We start from the raw sequence: 16,807 nt of genomic DNA, 5'->3' as shown, positions 1-16,807 counted from the left end.
TAAGATGTTCAAAATAGACAAATCTATGTAGATTAGTGGTTGCCAGGAGCTGGGGAAGACAGGGGCAAAAGGACAATATAGTGGGTGGAATTGTGTTCCCCCAAAAGATATGTCCATATTCTAACCTGTAGAACCTGTGAAGGTGGACTCATTTTTTTAAGAGTCATATTAGATATAATTAAGTTAAAGGTCTTAAGATGAGGTCATCCTAGATTTAAGGGAGACCCTAAAAATGAGTTCATCCTAGATTTGGGGTGGACCCTGAAGATGAGGTCATCCTAGACTTAGGGTGGACCCTAAAGATAAGGTCATGCTAGATTTATGGTGGACTCTAAAGATGAGGTCATGTTAGATTTAGGGTGGACCCTAAAGATGAGGTCATGCTAGGTTTAGGATGGGCCCAATGACATGTGTCCTTATAAGAAAAAGGCTGAGAGAGATTTGGCCCTCAGAGGCACAGGGGAGAAGGCCATGTGAAGACAGAGGCACAGATTGGAACCATGTAGCCCCAAGCGAAGCAGCGCCTGGAGCCACCAGGAGCTGGAAGAGGCAAGGAAGGACTCTCCCCTGGAGCCTTTGGAGGGACCATGGCCCTGCCCATACCTTGATTTCAGACTCTGGCGTCCACAACAGACAGAGAACCAATTTCTGTTATTTTAAGGCACCAGGTTTATGATTAATTTGTTATAACTGCCCCAGGAAACTAGTATAGGGATGATGGCCCAGGCGAGCAGGGTATTTATGTGGGGTAATGAAAATGTTCAAAAATTGATCATGGTGATGTGTGTACAACTTTGTAAATAAACTAAAAGCCATTGAATTGCAAATTTTATTTTTATTTATTTATTTTTGAAATGGAGTCTCACTCTGTCACCCAGGCTGGAGTACAGTGGTGCAATCTCTGCTCACTACAACCTTTGCCACCTGGGTTCAAGCAATTCTCCTGCCTCAGACTCCAGAATATCTGGGATTACAGGTGCCCACCTCCACGCCCGGATAATTTTTGTATATTTTTTAGTAGAGATGGGGCTTCGCCATGTTGGCCAATTGGTCTTGAACTCCTGACCTCAAGTGATCTGCCCACCTCGGCCTCCCAAAGTGCTGGGATTACAGGCATGAGCCACTGTGCCTGGCCTGAATTGCACACTTTAAATGGCAAATTGTATGGTATGTGAATTATATAAGACTGGTTAAAGAAAAAGGCTAATGGATTTGCCCCTCTTATAGCCAGGTAGGGAAAAAGGCAGGACCAGAAGGTGGGATGGGAAGGTGGGTTGTTCCACGCTGCCAAGCCACTTCCCCTGGACAGCAGCACTCCTGTCCCCAGGGCCAACACTGCACAGGCAGAGATGACGTGTGCAGGTGATAGGGAGCCGTGGTCACATGGCCTACTCTGCCCGTCTGTCTCATGCATGTGATCATTCCCTGTCCGGAGCTGCACGCCCCGGCCATAGCGAATAATAATTGAGGATTAAACGCCTGAGCTATATTCATTTCCACCCCACACCTTCTCCCTATCTTTGCCTTTTTTCCCCTGTACTAATACCTCATTAAAGATGGCGCTCTTCCTGCTTCTTCTTCACTCACTTTTCCCGCACCCGGGGAAATTGTTACTTAATAGCGCAAGCGCAACATGACGTCCGACCAGAGAAACCGAAACTAACCTGGCCACGCCCTCGGCAATGAGATCATTTCCGCCTTAGCCCAACCCCTTCCCCTCCAAATGTATATAAGGCACTGCATTACCGCCATTAAAAGAGACTTGATCAGAGCACTGGCTTGTCTCCATTTCTCGTGTCTCTTGTTCCCCAAATTCCCACCCCCTCCTCCAGGGCCTGCTCTGACTATCCCGCGGGCCGGGATAATTCCCTCCTGCTGGTGTTTAACTTTATCTTTTCCCTGCCTCTCAGTTTTCATGTCTCACTGCCTCCCCACCACCCCTTTGTGAGCTGTCTTCGTCCCTGTACCCCCTTCCATCGGCCCCTCCAAATAGCAAACCTCCAGGGGCAGAATCCATTTCCAACCCCTCAGATGTCAGGGGAATTGAAAGCACGGCAAATATTTCCGAGATCTAAATTACACCGACCCCGGAAGGCTGAACTGGCAGTATAATCCAGGTTATGAATTGTAAATCAGATGCCATGCAAAGTACTTGCGAAAATTCAATAAAGCTTTCTTTGCTCCCAGCATAGCAAAGTTGGGCCTAGGGAGGCAGGAGGAGGCATGCCAGAACTTGGAGGAAAGGAGACCTGTGATTGGGGAGGAGTGGGTAGAGAGTGGGTGGGCAGGGGGTGGGGGCTCTGACCCTCCTTGGCCAAGACTTCTCACGGGGAGGAGCTGCCCATTTTCCTGTTGGAGGAGTCAAGAGGTCTCCATGGCCTTTGGATAACATGCCCTACAAGATTTAGTCCAGCCTTGCAAATAAGAATGATATAGTTACCAGCCCATCCAAGCTAGGGAGGCCGTGGAAGGAAACGTGACCTTCTAGATTACTCATGTGGCACAAACTGTTAGGCTGCATACACATGCATGTATATAGTCAGAGGTGGAAGGGATCCTGATATTAAGATTTTTTGTATTCCTGCTTTAGTAAGAAAGAAGCCAGAGAACTCGCTTTGGACCCATTAATGATAAGCACCCCTAGAATGGTGAGGAGAAAGCAATGCACACTGGAATCTCTCAAGACTTTTACTTGGAAGGGAGGCTGAAGAGCCAATGGCCCCACTCTATGGCTGGAAGGGGATTGCATAGAGGCTTTTATGTTTCAAAAATCTGGCAATCCCTAGAGAAAGAAATGGGGGTGGGACACTGGCAGGTGTTCACTTCCAACCCTGGAGGTACACTGAGGCATGGCAGCTCTACTCTGTCTGAATTGGAAGCGGGGGGTGCTGGGAGGGTCACATTTTGGATGGTTATATTTCTGGGGCACCAAGAAGGTAAATACTTACAAAAGCACTTAGCCTGCTAATCTCAGGTGTCCTCCCCTCTGCCTTGGTCTTTTGGCCATTAGAGAGTTTGAAAACATCCCCCTCACCCAAAGATAGATGGGAAATCAGAAGTTGGTGGAGACTAATTTTCCCTGCGCAAACTTGGTCTCATGGGCATCCTACCACATCTGCATAGATGACCCCTGTGGGCAGCCATTGACTCATCCACTGAGGCCCACCTGCCAGGCACTGTGCTGGCTGCCAGGGAGACAGGGATAGGAGATGAGGCTCTTCCCTTGAGCAGGTTGGGTGGTGACAGGTTGGGTCTTTCACCCTTATCTCCCAGATGCTCAGAAAACCCAAGTTCCAGGCACACACTGTACCAGCCTTGGGGGAAAGGCCGGGTGTTGCCCTTGGTTACTGCAGGTCTATGGGGCTGGTGTAAAGAAGGCCTTGAGAAGACTTGAGCTGCTTGTGTTGGTGGGAGTGGGAGTTGCCAACCCTGGGCTTGAGCAGCCCTGAGTGTTCCCAGCCTATTAATAGTCATGATGAGGAGGATGTGGCAAGTCTCCCCTTTAGGTGCTCAGGGTTCTGCCAGGGAATTAAAATACAACCCTGCTTATGTCTCTAATGAGGACACCATTAATATTGGGGGCAGCCTTAGCTGTGGGCTGTGTCCTGTAGGAACAGCCTCATCAGTGTAGCCTGGTCAAGAAGAGCTTATTTTTGTTCTATAGAAAAATCTCTCTTTCTCTGTCTGTCTTTGCCTTCCCCTATGCCCTGCCTACCCTTGAAGAACATGGAGAAAGTACAGTGCAATGATATGGACTTGAGCCTCCTCTACAAAGCCAGGGTACATGTAGCTTGGCTCTCTAGCACCCACAGACCTTTGGCAAGCATGATGGGAAGACTCTGAGATGGTCCCCCTCCCTGATTCCCACCTCCTGGTGCTCATGCCCTTGTGTTAGTCCCCTCCCCTAGAGTGTGGGCTGGACCTAGTGACTTGCTTCTAGCCAATAGAAGACAGCAAAGGTGAGGAGATGCTCCTCCATGACAGGCTGCATTAGATGAAAATCTCTGTCTTGTTAGATTCTAGTGCCTTCTTGGCTTGCCACTTTTATGAAGCAAGCTGCCATGTTGGAGAGGCTCATGTGACAAGAAACTGAGAGTGGCTTCCAGCCACCTGCCAGCTAGGATCCAAGACACTCAGTCCCTTAAGGAACTGAATCACAATGACCACATGAGCTTGGATGTGGATCTTTCCACAGCTGAACCTTCAGATGAGACCCCAGCCCCTCAACTGGAGCCCATGAGGACCCTGAGACAGAGGACAGTTGAGCTCTGCCCAAATTCTCAGCCTGCAGAAAGTGTGAGATAATAACTGTGTTTTAAGCCACAGTTTAAGTTTTGGGATAAATTGTTACTTAGCAATAGATAACTCATATAGCAAGTTATTTAACCTTTCACTTTTCTATTTCTCATCTTAAAACAGTTCTAATCCTACTACCTTTCAAGATTGCAGAGAAGATTAACTGAATAGATGCATGGAAGGTGTGTTGTGTAGTGTCGGGCACCCAGGAAGCAAGAAATAGCAGCTTCATTATTAATTTACCTCATCCTAAATAGTAATGGCTGTTCTGGGCCACTGCATTTAGAACCCCTGTACTGGCTTGCCCTTAATACACACACATTTATGCAGCTCACTCCCTTCATGACCAGCCCTGCCCTGGCTGCATTCAGAATAATAATGAGATCCTAAATAGTGCCCCAGTAATAATGTCTGCTTATATTTATAGAGAGCTTTATAGTTTACAAAGCTCACTTATATTGTATTGACTCAAAAGGCAGAGTGGGGACTAGGGGACTTTGTTTTCTTATTTAATTGGGGTGTGTCTCTGGGGAAAACAGATTCCCATTTTCCTACCTTTGGGTGCCCTGGTTCCTGTACTGCCTGGATCTTAAGCATTCACTGAAGATTATAGCTGGAAGTTCCTTTAATTTTTTTAAATTGAGGTAAAATTCTCATAACATAAAATTAACCATTTTAAAGTGTACAATTCAGCAGCATTTAGTACATTCATCACCTCTGTGTAGTTCTAAAATATTTTTTAAGCACCCTAAAAGGGAACCTGGGACTCATTAAGCAGTCACTCCCTACTCTCCTTCCCCCCAGTCCCTGACAACCACTAACCTGCTTTCTGTCTCCATGGATTTACCTATTCTGGATATTTCATAGAAATGGAATTATAAAATATTTTTGTGTCTGGCTTCTTTCACACGGCTTGTTTTTGAGGTTCATCTGTGTTGAGCCCATATCAGTGCTTCATTCTGTTTTATGTTGAGTAATATTCCATTGAATGGATAGACCACCTTTTGTTTATGAAAGAGGCCTTTTAAGAGAAGGAAACTGAGGCCTGGAGGAGGGACTGGCCCAGGTGAGAGGAGCCATCCATGGCAGAGTCAGGGCCAGGACCAGGAGCTGACATGGCATGGGGGTAGCTGTCCATCATATCTGGGGTTCCCTCCTTGCCCACTGCTGTGCCAGGTTCATCCTTTGCTGTTAAGTGGGGCCAGTAGCCCATGGACAGAAGTGATATCAGTCACTTCCAGGCCTGGCCCCAAAATCTCTCCACACTGCCCCTGAGCTCATTGACCAGCTGGATGTGAATGATCCAGTGGAGGCCCCTGAGCCTGGGGGTCAGTGAGCCATGAGTGGGAGGAAGCCTGGGGCTTGAATGACTCCATGGAGTAAAACGCTCTCTTCAGAAGAGTAAGCAGTAAACCTTTGTGACGTTCAGTGGCTGGTTAAAAAAGAAAAATAACCTCAGTGGTTTGCATCTGGGGGTGATTTTGCCTCCAAGGAAACATTTGGCAATGCCTGGAGACATTTTTTATTGTTATAATTGGGGGATAATTCTGGCATCTAGTGGGTAGAGGCCAGGGTTGCTGCTAAACATCCTATGATGCCTGGGACAGGCCCCCACTCCCTCCAACACAAAGAATTGTCTGACTCCAAATGTCCATAGTGCCAAGGCTGAGGAGCCCTCCCTTAGCTAGTGTGTCTGTCTTCCAGTTCTGGCTCCAGCTATGACACTTTGCTGCCTCCCGACTTCACCTGAGTTATGACCACTGAAGACTCACTTGCCGACCAACAGATGCCTGTCCTTGCCTGAGTCCTGAACTGTCCTCTCTGCCTGTCTCGTCTTCCATCCACGGGGATCCGTCTCTCTTAAGCATCTCACCTGCCCCTCTATTGCCTGAGAGCTGCTCTCTGCTGTCCCTATCTGGCACAGACTTCCTGTGCTTTGTACAGGTGGACATACTGGTGCCAGATTCTGGATTTCCTTCTCGTAGAGTCTTCGCCAGCCTTCTGGACTTGTCACCTTACCAGACATGTCCCCAAGCCTGTGGCTTCCTCTCACAGAGGCCTCTCCAGCTCATAGCTCCTCTGGTTTCTCCTGGGCCCCAAGGTGACCTTGTGGGCTGTGTCTAGTCCCATCCGCTCCCAGCGGGAAGCTGCCCAAAGAATGTGTCAGTGGAGCTCCTGCTTCTGTGCCACATTGACAACAGCTGATCCAATTTTTCTTAATTACTACGTTTAATTATTAGTAACATTTTACTTAAGTAGAATTAATTACTCCATCCCCAGCTCTGGCCAACTATGTCTTCTCACCATGGTTTCCTATTGATATTCTTCTATTGAGGCCACATTTCCCCTCTCCCTCCCAGGGATGAGCTCCTGGCAAAGACTCCTGGGAATAAAATCCCCCACTCCATGCATCTGTTGTGGACTCCAGCCAAAGCATCACATCGAGTCAGAAATTATGGTGGGTGTGGCTGAGCCCCAGGTGGGGACAGAGAGGCAGTTGTTCAAAGTGATTAGTGTCTCTGTTCCTCTGGGCTGAGTCTAACTACTGGAAAGATCCTTTCTGCCTCTGGCTGGAAGGTTCCAGAACTGGTGTCCAGCCAGGCGCATGATGAGGAGGAAGAGCATGGAGTCCATCCCATCTTCCTCAGCTCTCTGCTTCAAGGTGGCCCAGGGAAGAGGACAGAGAGGTGGAAGCACTGGTCCCCATCCAGCCAAACATTTGGATTTTCCCCAGGGGCTCCTGCCTTTGGATACAGGCCCCCCACAGCCCAGGAGCTTCCCTGGGGCACAAGAAAGAGGCACTACTCAGAGACCAAATCAACTTGCATTTGCTTCTGGCTGTGCCGTTGAACGGAGCTCTGAGAGCTACCTGAGCTAGCCCGTCGGGGAAGTTGTTTAAACCAGAGTTCTTAAATATTCCACAGAACCTGAGTCCCATGAGATGCTCTGGGACAGAACAAAGGATGGGGCAGATCCAGAGCTGAGTAAGGTTGGGAAGTGTTGTGTTGTCTACCTGCCTCAGAGTCGCTGCTGATTCTAGCTTGCTCATCTTGTCCCATCACGCGAGAACTCCTGGTCTTGGGCAGGTCACTTCCCCTCTGTGTCTTGGCTTCCTGAGCTGTAAAATGGGCATAGTAGTGCCCATTTTAAATAAAATGGGAAATAGTATTGGAACAGTGCTGGGCACATTGGGCCACAGGCAACATGGGCTGTTCTTATTAAAATCAAGATGATGGAGGTTCCAAGAAACCCTGGATCAAAATAATCTGTTTAATTTTAATTAACCCAAAGTTCCCCAAATTTATTTGACTGCAAAATCGTTTCAGAATTTCAGATCCCTTGTTCCTTGGGACACACCGTAAAAAAGGGCTGGTCTAAATATTGAGGGTTGTGCTTTCCTGGAAAGTGGAGAGACCCCACAACTTATGGTACAAGTGCATTCTGGGGCTTTGGCTGCCTGACCCCTCTTCTTGGTTGATGTTTCAGAAATGTGGGTCTCGGGCTGCGTACTGTGGCACATCCCTGTAATCCCAGCACTTTGGGAGGCCTGACTCTCTCCCTCCTGACTCCCCCACGTGGTGGTGTTGAAGATCAGTTCAGATGCTAGATGGCAAAGTGTCTTGTCTTGAGTAAAATGCCATGATGTGATGCCTTGGCCAGTGTATTCATCTATTTCGTGTTGCTATAAAGGAATATCGGGGGCTGGGTAATTTATAAAGAGGTTTATTTGGCTCATCATTCTGCAGGCTGTGGAAGCATGGCACCAGCATCTTCTTGGCTTCTGATGAGGACTTAGGAAGATTTTACTCATGGTGGAAGGTGAAGTTGGAGCAGGCATGTCTCATGGTGACAGGGGAACTCCTTAAACAACCAGCTCTCCTGTGAACTAGTAGAAGGAGAACTCCCTCATTACCGCAGAGAGGGCACCAAGCTGTTCAGGAAGCATCCGCCCCCGTGACCCAAACACCTTCCATTAGGCTCCATCTCCAACATGGTGGATCACATTTCAACATGAGATTTGGAGAGGACAAACATCCAACCACGTCAGCAACCCCCTCTTCTCCCTTCCCACCCTCCCCTGGCCTTACCCCACCTGGGTCAGGCATGGTGAGCAGGACCGAAGCCCAAGCAGTCACAACAATGCGGGAATGAACGTTATTATTCGTTGTGACAATATTTGATGAATTCATATGCGCCTAGGGGAGCAGACTAAGTAGGTGAATAAAGTGAGAATATTCTCTGTGGCAATCAATATTCCTTCAATTGAACCATCGCTGCAGATCTGACATTTTGATTTTTCTTTTTTGGACACGTTAACTGGATTTATGCCTCCATACGGTGGAGACGACAGGGAAGAAGACGTGGAGGCAGTGCAAGTAGAGAGATATGGTGGCGCCTCCATAGGCACCTGGGTAGGCGATGGGAGCAGGTCCATTTGCATAAGAACTGGGCTCAGTGGGAGCCACTGCCCCAGAGCGCTGTGCTCACCTGGCCGCTGCAGCTCAGAGCTGGAAGGCCCCACCTTCTTGAGGTTCTTTAAATTCCAAGCAAGCTGGGAAAGGAGCCAGCTCCAGCTGTGGGAGTCCTTCTGCCCCGGAAGCCTGGCCCAGGCTCCTGGAACACCCACTCAGCTCTGGACAGAAGGGCAGGGGGCAGATGACTTCTTGAGGGCCCTCCCAGGGTCGATGTGAAGCCGAGAGGCTCCAATGACTGCTTGGTTTCAATTTCTGGCTCTGCCATTTGCTAATAAATGGTGCCAGGTGAGTGATCTTGGACAAAGTTCATAACATCTTTTGTCCCAGTGTACTGATCTGCAAAATGGAGCTGATGATAACACTAATTTAATAACTTGATAATAATGCTGAGTACCTTTAGCTGCCAGGCATTCTTTTCAGAGCTTTACTGAATCAATGTACCCAACTGTCACAATAATCCAGCAGGGTAGGTACTAGAATAGTCCCATTTCCAGGTGAGAAAACTTAGAGACGCAGCTATGCATTTTAGGCACATGAGGGTTTGAAACTCAGTTCTGTCACTTAATAGATGCATAAGTCAAGATTCTTTATGAAAAATAAAGTACAACTCAAAGGAGCTTAAGCAACAAAAGGATACAGAGATATTGTCTTTGGTACCTGGAAAAGGATGCTGAGGTTGCTTGAGGAATCCAAGGGAAGAAAGACTCTAGAACCTTCCAGAACCTCCTAAAGGTTCCAGAACCATAGGGGCTTGAACCCATCCTCAGCCCCATCTGCAATCTTGCTCTGTCATTGCCCATCATTATTTCTCTCTGCTTGTCTTTCCGGGTCGTTCTGTGAGACAAGATGGCATGGAGCTTCAAGCAACGGCTCTGGCATCTGACTTCTGTGTTTGCATCTGGCTTTGAGTGTGACTTTGGACAAGTTCCTTAGCTGGCCAGGTACTCTTGTCCTCATCCATAAGATGGAACAGCAACGAAGGCTTGCTCATAGGTTATTGTGAGGATTGAATGAATTAGCATGTGCCAAGCATTTGAAGTAGTGCCTGACATGTGGTAGATGCTCAGTGACATTGGAGATCTGCCTTTCCTCTTTCCTCTGTGTGACTGGCTGCCGTAGCCTGACCACATCAGCCAAGATGATTTTCTCCGTAAGTTACCAGGATCACCTAGATCTGGCCAAGGACTTGACCCTGTAAGGAAATCTGGAATAAGCAAAAAAGATCACTAGGTGTCGCCGATGGAAAACTAGGTTGTTTCGAGCATACCTTTGCATATTATCGGATTTTAGCCTTTCAGGGTCTTTGAGCTATTTTATGGCTCTGTAAGTTGTACATAACTGATAGCAATGCAAAAATAATTCTTGTCTATAGACATGCAAATAAATCCTGTCCAGCGGTTCAATCGATACCCTCTTCCCTAAGGAAAAAGCCAGTTTCGGTCTATTTGTAAATTCATTTCCACTTTCCTTACTCCCTATAAATTTCTGCTTTTCAGACTTCTCCTTTGTAACATCTGCCTGGTTCCCTCATTAAGTCAAATAAAATCTTTAACACATGTTAAAGTATGAGTCATGATCTCACCTGTTTTGGGAAAATTATCTTTTCATACTTCTGATGATAGGAAAGTTTGCTAAGCAGACCAAAAAGTAGGTACCACGATCCCGTCTCCTAGTGGTGTGACCTTGATCCAGCTATTTTTCTATCCTGGTCTCAGTTTTCACATCTATGAAATGGGAGTAACATACACCCAAGAGTACGCCTGAGTATTTCTAAGAAATAAATGGAAAGCATCCAGCCTCCACCTGGGCACAGAGGAGCTGCTTAAGGAAAAGGAGCTGGCATTGTTGCAGGGATGGTGTTGTTGGTAACTCAGTCAGCAGAGGTAGCACAGGTGTTGAAACATAGGGAGAAGGACAATAGACAGGATGTGCTCTCTAAGGCTAACGTGGATGGGAACAGAGAGGAGAGGAGACCTTCCTGGGCCGAGCTGCCTGTCACCTACCCGTGCACTCAGCACCTCTGCAGCTGTCACTGGACACATCCAACCCAGAGTGCAATCAACATGGGAAAAAACTGCACATGTAGAAGTTTCAGTGTGGTGAGAGTGTGTTGGCATGGAGATGGCTGTGTCTGCCCTTGTCAGGATGAAGGAGGGGACGGTCAGTGACACGTGCCAGGAAAAGAAGAGAAGTGCAAATATGGGTGTGTCAGCAACACCCAGGGAGGTGTTGCTTTGCCCTGGGCAGATGTGATCATCTGGCTCTTTTTTCAGCATCTTCTGTGCTGCAACTCTTAGCTGGCCCCTGGATTATTCATCAGCTATGCAGCCACTTGGTTAGCTTGAATCTGTTCCTTCCTCCTGGAGAAATCTTGGTGCACTCATAAAATGGGGTCTGCCCTGCTCAAAGGAAGAGCAGGCTGCATGCTGATTGTCAAATCAGGAATGTAACTACTTTGAGGCAGCAGTAAAGTGCTAGACCAGCCTTCTAGACCTAATACATAGTCCAGCAAATTTTATCTCTAACTGTTCCTAGTTTTCACTCTCCCTGGCTTTGACCTGAGAAAGAGAGCCGTCGTTTGAAAAGTATTAATGAGACTTTTCCCTTTGCTCCTTAGCCTAAACCGACATCCAGTGGCCTTGAGGAAAAAGACTGAGGTTGCTACAGAGGAGAGCAGAAAGAAAAAGGGAGCTAACATTCAGCTTTTGATATTCAAAATGCAATTTCTTGGCAAAATAATAGGAGAGGAAAAAAATTTCCAAGTTCCTTTAACTCCTATTTAACAGACCAAGACTGGCTTTGATGTGTTGCTCAAATTCCCCTACCCTCTCCTGCCCTGCTCAGGCCTTGCCTCTTGGTTACATAGAGGGAGCAGTTGTGGGGAGGAAGAGGCCACCTCTGCTGGTCTACAGTCAAGGTATTATCTGGAGCTGGGGTCTCATCTGAAGGCTCAACTGGGGAAAGATCCACATCAAAGCTCATGTGATTGTGGGGAAGGAAGGGAAAGGGAAGGATAGAAAGGGAGGTGCTGTGCTTTCTTTCCTGAGCCTTGGGAGATGGGAGGTCTGGAGGTGGCCTTGAGACCAGCCTGCTAGGAGGTTATGGGACCTAAGGGGCAGGGGAAAGCTTTTGCCCAGCTACAGGTGGAGTGTGGTCACGTCTCACATGCTCAGCCTGCTTGGGCTGAAGGAGGCCTGAACATTTCCGTTCCCAAGCTGACCTCAGTTTACACTTGTTAGAGTAGTTGATGGATTGCTGAGAAGTTGGCTACTGGGGAGGACAGTCATTATGGTTAGTTTTTTTTTTTAGAGGGTGGGCAATGTTGAGGTCATCCTGCAAAAAGCCTGGGGTCCTGCCCTCCTAACCTTCAGCACCCCTTGAGTGTGGTGGAAGAGGGCTTTGAGTCCTGAGCAGTCAGAGAAACCACGTTGTGACTTACCACAAGAGCAAATGACAAATGATGGCCAGGCAAACCACCTAGGGACTTTGTCAGGCAAGACACAGGACTGTGGAAGTCACAGGAGGTATGGGGCAGCTGTCCCTCCTGGTTGGAGAACACAGCCAGGTATGCTCCTCCCCACTGATACTCAATCCCATTGTAGCACAGATCCCTCAGTCCATTCATCCACTCAGGCTCCAAGAGACTCAAACCCAAGTGACTGAATTGGATGGAGATTAATGCATGGGGTTGCAATCAAGTACTTCCCTCCCCACCCCACCCACTTTCTCCCTGCTACTTAGCCGGTAGGAGTTTGTGGAGACAGCACATCTCTTATAGACAATAAGGCACTGGTGTGAGGGATTTTGTGGGCTGCTCCACAAGGCCTGTGATCCTCCTTTTACTCTCCCCACCTGTAGTGTTTTTCCTTTGCTCACCAGGGCTGGCCAGGAAGGCTGCCTCTTCCAACATCCCCAAGGCAACCACTATATGTCAGCAAGGACTCCTGGACCCATGGCAGCCCACCACCTGCTGCTCTGGGAAGCAAGACCTTACCAGCTTGCTGCCTCCCCAGCAATGCAGCTGCCCTGCTGGTCAGGACAACCTCTCAGGAGGGTATCAGGCCCTGGTGTACATTCCTTTCTTCTAGAAAGAGACAAACACACAGGCTGCAATCACCACAGCCTCCCACTTCTCCTTCTTAGACAGATCTCACGTTGGATTCACAGGGGCTTCCTGGGAACATAATTCTGTTGAGCCTTAGAAATCAGGTAGGATTTTGACTGATTTGGGAGACTGGTTAGTTTTACCTTTATTTTGCTCTCTACAGCTGCTGCTAAGCCTGGCTCAGGGGTCCACCTTTTTCCCAGCCCCATTCCCTTTCTTTATAACCTGGGTTTTGCACAATCTATATCTCTCTATATCTCTACATCCATCCATCCATCTATCCATCCATCCATCCATCCATCCATCCATCCATCCATCCATCCATATCCCTCTCTTTGCCCATTTTTCTCTTTCTTGACATAGGCTAGACTTTCCCAAAGTAATTTCAATAAAAAGTAAAGGAAAAAATCAAATGAGATGCACACCTTTCTCTCCAAACCACAAACAGTGTATAACATCATCAGGTAGTCAGACTTCTGAAGGTTCTGTGCACATGCCTGATCTCTCTATTAGCTAAGGCTCTCACTTTCAGTGTTGTTAGTGGTTAGGGAAATGGACTTGAGAGCTGGACTGCCTGGGCTCAATTCTCAGCTCTGGTAACTGGTCTTACAGCCTTGGGAAAGTGGTTTTTTTTTTGTTTTTGTTTTTGTTTTGTTTTCGTTTTTTTTTTTTTTTTTTTTTTTACATTTCTCTGCTCAGTACTTCTTTGGTAGAATTGGAATAAAAAGAGTAACTATCTCATAAGATGATTGTGAGAACGAAATCAGTGAATTAATATACACAAAGAACTTAAACATGGCTTGGAACATAGTAAGTGATATATTAGAGTCAGTTTTTTTTTTTTTTTTTTTTTTTTTTTTTTTGAGACGGAGTCTCGCGCTGTGTCACCCAGGCTGGAGTGCAGTGGCGCGATCTCGGCTCACTGCAAGCTCCGCCTCCCAGGTTCACGCCATTCTCCTGCCTCAGCCTCCGAGTAGCTGGGACTACAGGCGCCCGCCACCACGCCCGGCTAGTTTTTTGTATTTTTAGTAGAGACAGGGTTTCACCATGTTAGCCAGGATGGTCTCGATCTCCTGACCTCGTGATCCACCCGCCTCGGCCTCCCAAAGTGCTGGGATTACAGGCTTGAGCCACCGCGCCCGGCCTAGAGTCAGTTCTTATGACTAGTACTGGGCACATAAGGTTGCGAGACCCCCTTATCACCATTTTTAGTTCTTGGCAAGTCCCGCTTTGACTCCAGGTTGCTAGGTACAGCTGTGCAGGTTGCACACTGCATACCCCACCTCCACAGACTCACTCTTCTTCTCCTCTGCAGGAGGAGTTAGGGTGGCGTTTCAGGCAGATCATTATGGCAAACGGAGTTTGCAGCAGGACTGACAGGTCACCTTCAGGGTCCTGGATGAAGTTCATTCTTTCAGGGCCACAGAAGCATAGAAGACTTTAGTCATAAGTTGGTGGGGGTGCCAAGAGGGGCAAAGCAGAGAATGCTAAGAGTCTAAGGATGTGACTGGAGAATCTCCTGAAGTTATAGATCCTGCAGGCAGGGCTGACTTCAGGGAAGTGCAACCTGTGCAGTCGCACTGGTCCACATGCTTGGAAGAGGCCCCTAATTTTCACTTTACACAGAGTCCTCAAGTTACGTGGCTGGTTGGTCCTACCCCATAAGGCATGAATTGCAAAGGAGAACAAAGAATCCACGGAGGTGATCAACTTTGAGGTGAAGCTGGGAGAGAAGGAGGATGGTGCCTTCAACAGAGAAAGGTCAGCCAAAGAGCTACATTTGGGTGGAAGAAAATGTTAAATTTGGATGTGGCCCCATTGCGTTAGCTTTCCCCAAACTCACAGGGAGGCAGTGTCTTCTGTCTCCCAGGTGGAAGCCTGTATAAACACACACACCTGGGGATGGGCTTGTATCAGACATGTCTCATACATGGCTTCAGTCCTCTGGGTACCTCTTTCTTCAGCTACTGAGACAGCAGCCAGTTTGTGCAAGCTCTGATTGCCTTTCTCAGCACCTGTCCCATCCAGGATTCCCCTTGTGTCCTGCTCCTTTCTGACAGCATGGTGTGGGCTGTCCCAGGAGCCTGCTCTAGAATCCTGCAAATGCAGCCTGGAAGCATGGGAAAGTTAATACCAGTGAGCCACCCTTGACCTCAGGGGTCAGTAGCTGATTGAAGGTTTTGTTCCCTGGGCAAAAAAAAAAAAAAAAAATATTCCCCTAGCTTTGCAGGATTGAGCACTGGGTGCCTGTAGCCATGGCCAATTCCAAACAGAGCACATCTTTGAGTTGGCTTTTTCTCCTTCCCTACTGCTCCCTGAGGACACACCTGTAAATAAACTTGTGCCAGGGAGACTCTACAATGATGCCCAATCATCCCTTTCTCCTGAAATTCATTGTGCAATTCTCTCCCCTTGGGTATGGATTCAGCTACTTGCCTTTAACCAATAGAATATGGAAAAAGTGATGGGCTGTCCCTTCTGTGATTAAGTTACAAGAGAGAATAACTTCTGTCATGTCAGAGTCTTTCTATTGCCTTCCTGGCTGGCAGGCTTTGATGACCCAGGCTGCCATATTGAAGATGACCACATGGCCAGGAGCTGGGACCTTTGTTCTAACAATCCTCAAGCAACTGAATCCTTCCAATAATCATGTGAGCTTGGACATGGGTCCTTCCCTACTTGAACCTTCAGATGAGAACCCAGCCCCAGCTGATACTTTGACTGCAGCTTTGTGAGAGACCCTGAGACAGACGACCCAGATGAGCCATGCCTTGGCTGCTGGCCCACAGAAACTATGCGATCAAAATGATGTGTTTTAAGCCATTAACTGTGGTAACTTGTTAAACAGTGTATTAGGCCATTTGTATTGCTACAAAGGAATACCCGAGGCTGAGTAGTTTATTAAGAAAAGAGGTTTAATTGGCTCATGGTTCTGCAGGCAATATGAGAACTACAGTGCCAATATCTGCTTGGCTTCTGGTGTGGCCTCAAGAAGCTTACAATCATGGTGGAAGGTGACAGGGAGCCAGCATGTGACATGGCTAGAGCAGGAACAAGAGAGAGGAGAGGGAACCAGGTTCCTTTAAACAGCCAGCTCTCCAGTGAATCAGCAGAGCAAGAACTCACTCACTGCCATGGGGAGGGCTCCAAGCCATTCGTGAGGGACCCACTCCCGTGACCTAAACACCCCCCACAAAGCCCCGCTTCCAACATAGGGATTACATTTTAACCTGAGACTTGGAGAGGACAAAACATCCAAACCACATTCCGTAGCAACAGGTAACCATACACCACATGCACCAAAGCCTTGGCCCAAGGCCCTGCCTTCATAAAGCCCAGGCTATCGTGCGGTCTGCGCTGAGCTCATCCTCCAGGAGGCGTCCTAGAAATCTTTCCACCTCCTTCTCCTCTTACCCACAGGACAGATATCTTGCCCAGGCTTTCTGGATGCTCAGTTGGCCAAGGATACCTTTCTTTGCTTTTCCCTTCTGTATGGGGGCTGGAGGCAGGTGAACCCCTTGGTGAACAGGGTCTCTGGCCTGGGTTGTGCCCAGTTGCAGTTCACACCTTCTTCCCCATGCTTTGTGCCTGTCTCCCAGTTGCTGGGTCATCAGGGGAGACTCCTCAGAAAGGGCAGCTGCCTGTGCCTCTAGATGGTTCCACTGAAGAACTGATGTAAGGGTTGCAGTGTGGGGACTGTAGGGCTTCCTGGATCAGGAAGCAGGTGATGGAAGCACTTAGGCAGTATGGCCCCAAGCTCCTGAAGACCACCTTCTCCTGTCTCCCTCCTCTCACCCCCAAAACAACAGAGAAGCAAACCTACCCTGAAACAGCGTCGTCACTGCACGAGACACTGTGCCCACGCAATATCCCCTCCGGTGCCAGTCTTGGAGGGAGGTGTCTTCATGGCCCTTTAACAGATAGGAACGGC

At 48.1% G+C, this 16,807-nt stretch overlaps 1 long non-coding RNA gene across 1 annotated transcript in view; it reads left to right on the top strand.

Annotated features, from left to right (window-relative positions):
* LOC144335923 (uncharacterized) overlaps positions 1–10,334 on the top strand; it is a 44,885-nt gene extending 34,551 nt beyond the window's left edge. Inside the window, exon 3 of the long non-coding RNA XR_013407193.1 lies at positions 8,043–10,334. This is a non-coding gene — a long non-coding RNA (uncharacterized LOC144335923). The remainder of the gene's footprint in view (positions 1–8,042) is intronic.
* Positions 10,335–16,807: the final 6,473 nt, after the last annotated feature.

This window comes from Macaca mulatta, chromosome 16, assembly GCF_049350105.2.
Source record: "Macaca mulatta isolate MMU2019108-1 chromosome 16, T2T-MMU8v2.0, whole genome shotgun sequence".
Classification (NCBI taxonomy): domain Eukaryota; kingdom Metazoa; phylum Chordata; class Mammalia; order Primates; family Cercopithecidae; genus Macaca; species Macaca mulatta.
This window is presented reverse-complemented; position numbering and strand designations above follow the sequence as displayed.